Source organism: Salmo salar, chromosome 07, assembly GCF_965601325.2.
Source record: "Salmo salar chromosome 07, fSalSal1, whole genome shotgun sequence".
NCBI lineage: Eukaryota > Metazoa > Chordata > Actinopteri > Salmoniformes > Salmonidae > Salmo > Salmo salar.
Window position 1 is genome coordinate 60,044,801 of NC_138297.1, and position 10,215 is coordinate 60,055,015.

Below are 10,215 nucleotides of genomic sequence, written 5' to 3' on the forward strand. Positions count from 1 at the left end.
GCGGCCACGCGGTGTGAAGCGTTTGTATGGCCTGTGCAGAGGGGAGAGAACAGGGATAGACAGACACATAGTTGACAAGCTACAGAAGTGTTGTTTCTTGTATTATTATTTTATATATTTTATATTTTATATTATTATATAACACTTCTCTAAGAGGAAGGGACAGCCATATAACACTTCTCTAAGAGGAAGGGACAGCCATATAACACTTCTCTAAAAGGAAGGGACAGCCATATAACACTTCTCTAAGAGGAAGGGACAGCCATATAACACTTCTCTAAGAGGAAGGGACAGCCCTATAACACTTCTCTAAGAGGAAGGGACAGCCATATAACACTTCTCTAAGAGGAAGGGACAGCCATATAACACTTCTCTAAGAGGAAGGGACAGCCATATAACACTTCTCTAAGAGGAAGGGACTGACATATAACACTTCTCTAAGAGGAAGGGACAGCCATATAACACTTCTCTAAGAGGAAGGGACTGACATATAACACTTCTCTAAGAGGAAGGGACAGCCATATAACACTTCTCTAAGAGGAATGGACTGACATATAACACTTCTCTAAGAGGAAGGGACTGACATATAACACTTCTCTAAGAGGAAGGGACTGACATATAACACTTCTCTAAGAGGAAGGGACAGCCATGTACCACTTCTCTAAGAGGAAGGGACTGCCATATAACACTTCTCTAAGAGGGGCTTCTGTAAGAGGAAGGGACTGACATGTACCACTTCTCTAAGATTTCAAATCAAAGTTTATTCGTCACGTACACAGGTTACAGCAGGTATAAACGGGATGCAGCGGGATGATTACTTGCACCTCCCTCAACAGTGCAGTTTGAATATAAATAATAATCAAAAGTCAACCAAAACTAACAAGTAAGATGAAGAAAGTATACTATTCTATAAGGGCACCGGACGAGACCCAGATGCAGACACGGGAGACAGACGGTTCGAATATCTGATATTTATTATAATCAAGAGAATGGTCGTGGACAGGAAAAAGATCATAACAAGGTCAGAGTCCTGGAGGTACAGAGTGGCAGGCAGGCTTGAGGTCAGGACAGGCAGTATGGTCAGGCAGGCTTGTGGTCAGGACAGGCAGTATGTTCAGGCAGGCTCGAGGTCAGGACAGGCAGTATGGTCAGGCAGGCTCGAGGTCAGGACAGGCAGTATGGTCAGGCAGGCTCGAGGTCAGGACAGGCAGTATGGTCAGGCAGGCTCGAGGTCAGGACAGGCAGTATGGTCAGGCAGACTCGATGTCAGGACAGGCAGTATGGTCAGGCAGGCTCGAGGTCAGGGCAGGCTCGAGGTCAAGGCAGGCAGTATGGTCAGGCAGGTTCGAGGTCAGGACAGGCAGTACGGTCAGGCAGGCTCGAGGTCAGGACAGGCAGTACGGTCAGGCAGGCTCGAGGTCAGGGCAGGCTCGAGGTCAAGGCAGGCAGTATGTTCAGGCAGGCTCGAGGTCAGGACAGGCAGTACGGTCAGGCAGGCTCGAGGTCAGGACAGGCAGTACGGTCAGGCAGGCTCGAGGTCAGGACAGGCAGTACGGTCAGGCAGGCTCGAGGTCAGGACAGGCAGTACGGTCAGGCAGGCTCGAGGTCAGGACAGGCAGTATGGTCAGGCAGGTTCGAGGTCAGGACAGGCAGTATGGTCAGGCAGGCTCGAGGTCAGGACAGGCAGTATGGTCAGGCAGGCTCGAGGTCAGGACAGGCAGTATGGTCAGGCAGGCTCGAGGTCAGGGCAGGCTCGAGATCAGGGCAGGCAGTATGGTCAGGCAGGCTCGAGGTCAGGGCAGGCTCGAGATCAGGGCAGGCAGTATGGTCAGGCAGGCTCGAGGTCAGGGCAGGCTCGAGGTCAGGACAGGCAGTATGGTCAGGCAGGCTCGAGGTCAGGGCAGGCTCGAGGTCAGGACAGGCAGTATGGTCAGGCAGGCTCGAGGTCAGGACAGGCAGTATGGTCAGGCAGGCTCGAGGTCAGGGCAGGCTCGAGATCAGGGCAGGCAGTATGGTCAGGCAGGCTCGAGGTCAGGGCAGGCTCGAGGTCAGGACAGGCAGTATGGTCAGGCAGGCGGGTTCAGAGTCAAGGCAGGCAGTATGGTCAGGCTGGCGGGTTCAGAGTCAAGGCAGGCATGGGTCAAAACCGGGAGGACTAGGAAAAACAGAGAAAAGGCAAACACAAGAGCAAGGAAATAACACGCTGGTTGACTTGACAAGACGAACTGGTAACAGACAAACAGGGAACACAGGAATATGTACCCAGGGACTAATGAGGAAAACAGGTGACACCTGGAGGTGGGTGGAGAGAATACCAAAGACAGGTGAAACAGATCAGGGCGTGAAACTATGCATAATTATACAACTGGTATGTACACAATAGTATAAATGATGAATGTTCAAGTATGTCAAATATAAAGTAGATAGTGTCTTGTGCAATGTCAACAATACTTCACAGAATGTCTCCCCAGCAAATCTACTCCAGGATCAATCTGTGTTGTTGCACGAGGGGCGATGAGACGGAGTTTAGCTGAAGATGAGGTGCAGATACATTATTTATCATTACCTGTACAGCCATTCATTACGCTGGCCATCAACAATCCAAAAAAGATTGATGGATAGTTATGTTGTTAGGGTGAAAATGATTCAATAGGCACATTACACAACTTTAATGGATGGTTAGATTGATGGTGCTGAGAAACAGGGTTGTTAGTGGCAACCTCACTAATTAACATCAATATCAATCAGAAGTGTCTATAAAGAAGGGGGTACAGAGAGTGTGCTGACTGCAGAGTGTCTGGGGGAGGGAGGGATTTCTTTACAATATCATACTGTAGTGTCATGACGTTGGCCTCTTTGAGTACAGGGAGGACAGTTGACCCCCTCCCCCCTTGCACCATCCCCCAACCTACCTCCCCCCACCCAGACCCTGTGTGAAAGGGTTGTAAAATTCCAGAGGAGAATCTTACAACCACATGGCCCAGTTGAAACACAGAGGGGTCCCATAGAGAGACACAGGAAATTCTTCCAACTCACAGAATTGGGGAACCGAATGACATTTGTGTTCTGGAGAAGGTATGGAAGATTGGTGAAGAATCCAGCTACGAACTGGTCCGCTTGGTACAATTTTGTGATACTCAGAAGAGACAATATAGCCATATTACCATAAAACGGTTTATATAATAGCCTCAGTGATGAGAATTGCATCCACATGATTGTATAGAATGTATTAATAAGAATAAAGCTATTTGTAATACATTGAGATGCTATGTACTGATGTTAATGTGATAGAATTATATTTCTGTACCAAGCTTAACTCAGTCATCGGCACGCCCCCAGGGACACAGACAGGACCAGGTGTCATGTGACATGTTCACTATAAAACCATAGCCTGATTTACATTTCTTCAGACCCGGCCTCCACTCCATTGCGAGTTGGCCAATAGGTTTGACCATCCAAGTACTCTACTGAAAGTGAACTATACCACGTGGTTAACTTTTAGACTATTGATACCGACAGAATAAGAACAAGTCTTTGATATTAATTATTAGTCTGCAGCTAAGTAAATTATATCATTGAACGCGAAGACCAACGAAACATCCATTCTATGACGACATTAATGAATGTCGCTTTGAAAGATCCATTCTAACCGAGAGAGAGAGAGAGAGAGAGAGAGAGAGAGAGAGAACTCTCCAACCGAACGACGCTCCAACAAGGATCCCGACGACACACTGAGCGTAAATATATATTGATTGCAATTGTTCTCGAATGAGTGAGCGTTCATGTGCAAAGGATTAGCATATCAATTGTTAATATTAATGAACTCTGTAGGGTCTTCTCAGCTGCCCTTTATGACCCATTGTTCAACAAGACACCAGCCATGCCTGTTTAGACCACTAGGGCACATTACTCTACCAATTCTTTGTGATGATAATTACTGTTTGTATACTTTCTGTGAATTAATTAGTTTAGTAAATAAATGATTTTAAGACAATTGATGTATGGATGACTCTTAGTAAAGACTGGGTTCGTGCAGATACAACAATTTACGACGTTTGGAATGAGACTGGACGCGAGGTAAAATACACCATTTAAACCAGAAGATAATCGGCCTATACTATAATAGAATATAATATATAATGTTATAATGTAGGAAAGTTATATTAGGAAAATTATAACTTTGTAATCTGAATATTTTCCTTGGTGCCCCGATCTCCTAGTTAATTACAATTAAACGATTAATCAGTTTAATCGCGTGATAATAATTACAGGGAGTTAATTGATAAACATGTCTTCAGTTTAATGGTACCCCAAAGACACGACAGTAGCAAGGCATGTTCTCTGTGTATGGAGAATGCAGTGTGTCAAAGAAAACCACTAAACCAAGAATCTTTGGTGCGTGTGTGTGTTTCCTCACTGCCTGAGGCCTACTTGTCTTAAATGTTAAGTTTAAGTGAGGGGGGGACAGTTGAACAACACCACAGCACGTGTTGGTTCTGGGACAGGGGAGGACACGGAGGAGAAAGGCACGGTCGAGAGCTGCCTTTTGGGGAGAGCTGCCGGAGCCCCCCTCCTCCGTTGGAGATGAAGAGGAGCGGCACTCTGTTCTCAGGAAGATGGCCTGACCATAGAGATCCTATTATATTACTAGAGGGGCTATGTCATAAACCCTCACATTTCAAAACGGGGTGAAATGGCAGCCATATTGGTCAGGGAGGCATAATCCTGTAGAGGCATAATCCTGTAGAGGCATAATCCTGTAGAGGCATAATCCTGTAAAGGCATAATCCTGTAGAGGCATAATCCTGTAGAGGCACAATCCTGTAGAGGCATAATCCTATAGAGGCATAATCCTGTAGAGGCATAATCCTGTAAAGGCATAATCCTGTAGAGGCATAATCCTGTAGAGGCATAATCCTATAGAGGCATAATCCTGTAGAGGCATAATCCTATAGAGGCATAATCCTGTAGAGGCATAATCCTATAGAGGCATAATCCTGTAGAGGCATAATCCTATAGAGGCATAATCCTGTAGAGGCATAATCCTGTAGAGGCAAAAATCCTGTAGAGGCATAATCCTATAGAGGCATAATCCTGTAGAGGCATAATCCTATAGAGGCATAATCCTGTAGAGGCATAATCCTATAGAGGCATAATCCTGTAGAGGCATAATCCTATAGAGGCATAATCCTATAGAGGCATAATCCTGTAGAGGCATAATCCTATAGAGGCATAATCCTGTAGAGGCATAATCCTATAGAGGCATAATCCTGATTGTAATTTTGTAAGGAAAAAAAACTAAGGCAAGTGATATATCAGAAATTATTGTCAACCTAAAATATTGTTATATAATTATAAATACCATATTCTGTATAAATAACTTCTAAAATATATATAAACAGACCCTAAATGTCTAAATTGTTGAGTGCTATTATAGTGCTATATAACCCTTGATTTATTCCACATTTTGTTCTGTTGAAGCCTGAATTCAAACCATCTACACAAAAGACTCCATAATGACAAAGTAAAAACATGTTTTTAGAAATGTTTGCAAATATATTGAAAATGAAATACAGAAATATCTAATTTACATAATTATTCCCACCCCTGAGTCAATACTTTGTAGAAGAACCTCTGGAATCGATTGCAGCTGTTAGTCTTTCTGGGTAAGTCTCTAAGAGGTTTCTGCAGCTGGATTAAGTTTAGAGTCAAGTTTAGTGAGCAAAAATGTTAATAAATACATACAGCATTTAACAAAGTGTTTGGAACAGAAGTCTCATAAAAGTTACATTGCCCATTATTCTTTTCAACATTCTGTCAAATTGGTCGCTTATCATTGCTAGACAAACATTTTCAGGTCTTGCCATAGATTTTCAAGTAAATTTAAGTCAAAACTGCCACTCAGGAACATTCACTTTTTTCTTGGGAAGCAACTCCAGTGTAGATTTGGCCTTGTATTTTAGGTTATTGTCCTGCTGAAAGGTGAATTCATCTACCAGTGTCTGGTGGAAAGCAGAATGAACCAGGTTTTCCTCTAGGATTTTGCCTGTGATTAGCTCCATTCCGTTTCTTTTTAATCCTGAAAAACTCCCAAGTCCTTAATGATTACAAGCATACCCATAACATGAGGCAGCCACCACTATGCTTGAAAATGTGGAGAGTGGTACTCAGTAATGTGTTGTATTGATTTGCCCATAAACATAACACTTTGTAATCAGGACAAAAGGTTAATTGCTTTGCCACATTTTTTGCAGTATTCCTTTAGTGCCTTGTTGCAAAAATTATGCATGTTTTGGAATATGTGACTTAATACATTTTTACTCCTGAACTTATTTAGGCTTGGCATATCAAAGGGGGTGAATACTCATTGACTCAAGTCATTTCAGCTTTTCATTTTTTATTAATTAGGAAAAATTTGGAAAAACAATATTCCACTTTGACATTATGGTGTATTTTGTGTAGGCCAGTGACAACAAATCTCAATTAAATACATTTTCAATTCAGGCTCTAACACAACAAAATGTGGAAAAAGTCAAGGGGTGTGAATACTTTCTGAAGGCACTGTATATGATACAATATGAGTTGCATTTACAACTTGTCTAAATCCTATCATCAACTGATGTCAGCCAGTGTACTGTATGTCTGTGGATTGACTAAGGAGCTGATCGTGGACTACAGGAAAAGGCGGGCTGAACAGGCCCCCATTAACATCGACAGGGCTGAAGTGGAGCGGGTCGAGAGTTTCAAGTTATTTGGTGTCCACATCACCAACGAACTATCATGGTCCAAACATACCAAGACAATCGTGAAGAGGGCACGACAAAACCTTATCCCCCTCAGAAGACTGAAAAGATTTGGCATGGGTCCCCAGATCCTCAAAAGGTTCTACAGCTGCACCATCGAGAGCATCCTGACCGGTTGCATAACCGCCTGGTATGGCAACTGCTCGGCATCTGACCGTAAGGCGCTACAGAGGGTTGTCCGAACGGCCCAGTACATAGAGCCAAGCTTCCTGCCATCCAGGACCTATATACTAGGCGGTGTCAGAGGAAAGTCCATAAAATTGTCAGAGACTCCAGTCACCCAAGTTATAGACTGTTTTCTCTGCTACTGCACGGCAAGCGGTACCGGAGCGCCAAGTCTAGGACCAAGAGGCTCCTCAACAGCTTCTACCCACAAGCCATAAGACTGCTGAACAATTAATAAAATCGCCACCAGACAATTTACATTGACATTATCTATGCATAGTCACTTCACCCCCACCTACATGTACAAATTACCTCAACTAACCTGTACCCCCTACACTGACTCGGTACCGGTGCTCCCTGTATATAACCTCATTATTATTATTATTATTGTGTTACTTTTTATTATTACTTTTTATTTTAGTCTAATTGGTAAATATTTTCTTAATTCTTTTTGAACTGCACTTTTGGTTAATGGCTTGTATGTAAGCATTACACGGTAAAGTCTACACTTGTTGTATTCCACGCATGTGACAAATATAGTTTGATTTGATTTGATTGACTGCATTGTTTGACTGGAATGTTGGTTATATTGGCAGTTAATTTGAAAAATGTATTGACTCATTCCTCTAAAACTGGCTGGCTAACTAGCTAACAAACATATAGTGCAGATAATTCTTCAAATTCATTATTTTACAATATCTTATCACAGCACTGGCAAACCATGGTTGAACAACTCCCTGACCAACATGGCTGACCTTTATCCATCATAAGAAGGTTCATGACCATTCTAGTATTCTAATTCCTAATTCTATAGGCCTGATAGCCTTGTCTTTAAATGAGGAGCGGTACTCTGTTCTCAGGAGGAAGACCTGTCAGCCTTGTCTTTAAATGAGGAGCAGTACTCTGTTCTCAAGAGGAAGACCTGTCAGCCTTGTCTTTAAATGAGGAGCAGTACTCTGTTCTCAGGAGGAAGACCTGACAGCCTTGTCTTTAAATGAGGAGCAGTACTCTGTTCTCAGGAGGAAGACCTGTCAGCCTTGTCTTTAAATGAGGAGCAGTACTCTGTTCTCAGGAGGAAGGCCTGTCAACCTTGTCTTTAAATGAGGAGCAGTACTCTGTTCTCAGGAGGAAGACCTGTCAGCCTTGTCTTTAAATGAGGAGCAGTACTCTGTTCTCAGGAAGAAGGCCTGTCAGCCTTGTCTTTAAATGAGGAGCAGTACTCTGTTCTCAGGAGGAAGGCCTGTCAGCCTTGTCTTTAAAGGAGGAGCAGTACTCTGTTCTCAGGAGGAAGGCCTGTCAGCCTTGTCTTTAAATGAGGAGCAGTACTCTGTTCTCAGGAGGAAGACCTGTCAGCCTTGTCTTTAAATGAGGAGCAGTACTCTGTTCTCAGGAGGAAGGCCTGTCAGCCTTGTCTTTAATGGAGGAGCAGTACTCTGTTCTCAGGAGGTAGACCTGTCAGCCTTGTCTTTAAAGGAGGAGCAGTACTCTGTTCTCAGGAGGAAGGCCTGTCAGCCTTGTCTTTAAAGGAGGAGCAGTACTCTGTTCTCAGGAGGAAGGCCTGTCAGCCTTGTCTTTAAATGAGGAGCAGTACTCTGTTCTCAGGAGGAAGGCCTGTCAGCCTTGTCTTTAAATGAGGAGCAGTACTCTGTTCTCAGGAGGAAGGCCTGTCAGCCTTGTCTTTAAAGGAGGAGCAGTACTCTGTTCTCAGGAGGAAGGCCTGTCAGCCTTGTCTTTAAATGAGGAGCAGTACTCTGTTCTCAGGAGGAAGACCTGTCAGCCTTGTCTTTAAATGAGGAGCAGTACTCTGTTCTCAGGAGGAAGGCCTGTCAGCCTTGTCTTTAAAGGAGGAGCAGTACTCTGTTCTCAGGAGGAAGGCCTGTCAGCCTTCTTTAAAGGAGGAGCAGTACTCTGTTCTCAGGAGGAAGACCTGTCAGCCTTGTCTTTAAATGAGGAGCGGTACTCTGTTCTCAGGAGGAAGACCTGTCAGCCTTGTCTTTAAAGGAGGAGCAGTACTCTGTTCTCAGGAGGAAGGCCTGTCAGCCTTGTCTTTAAAGGAGGAGCAGTACTCTGTTCTCAGGAGGAAGGCCTGTCAGCCTTGTCTTTAAAGGGGGAGCAGCAGCGGGAGGGGGGGCGCTTTATTTTACAACCAGGAATAAAATGAGTCTAGAGGTGGCCGGAGAGAAGCCACCGTTAAACAGGAACACTCCCATCTCCATCTGCCACCGCAGAACAGGAACACTACCATCTCCCTCTGCCACCGTGAAACAGGAACACTCCCATCTCCCTCTGCCACCGCAGAACAGGAACACTCCCATCTCCCTCTGCCACCGCAGAACAGGAACACTCCCATCTCCCTCTGCCACCGCAGAACAGGAACACTCCCATCTCCCTCTGCCACCGCAGAACAGGAACACTCCCATCTCCCTCTGCCACCGCAGAACAGGAACACTCCCATCTCCCTCTGCCACCGCAGAACAGGAACACTCCCATTACCCTCTGCCACCGCAGAACAGGAACACTCACTGATCTGCAGCGCTTCAAATCAGCCAAAGGGGCTGGGGGATCGGACTTATACCAAAACCACTTGATTTCCATTTCCGTTCTGTGTGTACCAATCAAGACGCACACTGCAGGCATAAACACCCACACGCAAACACACACCTCTCTGTTCCCAGTACACAGATATGAATGATTAGGGGCGGGCGACGGCAGGTTTGTGAAATTGGCTTTGAGCTTTGAGTCTACAATAAGTCACGGAGAGCAATCTGGTTTTGGTGGAAACAGAGTAAAGATAAACACGTTCAGCACTTTCCGTTTAGGGTTCCTTACACCCCCGATCCCAGGAGAGGGTAGTTGCAGAGGAGTTAATTCCTAGCCATGTGAGAAAAAACACATTAACTGAGACCTATCCATCTTCCTGATGACACATCCATTTAAATGTGTGTGCCTCTTATTTATAAAGGGGATGCAGCAGGGAGGAGAGGGAGAGCGAGAGTGTGTGGGGGGAGGTTGTGTGTGTGTGTGTGTGTGTGTGTGTGTGTGTGTGTGTGTGTGTGTGTGTGTGTGTGTGTGTGTGTGTGTGTGTGTGTGTGTGTGTGTGTGTGTGTGTGTGTGTGTGTGTGTGTGTGTGTGTGTGTGTGTGTGTGTGTGACTCAGTGAAAATCCTTCATTATGATATTTTCTATTAAAAGAACCGTCATATATCCAGGCTTGAAAAATGAAGTGGTGTTTTCTCTGGATTCATTTG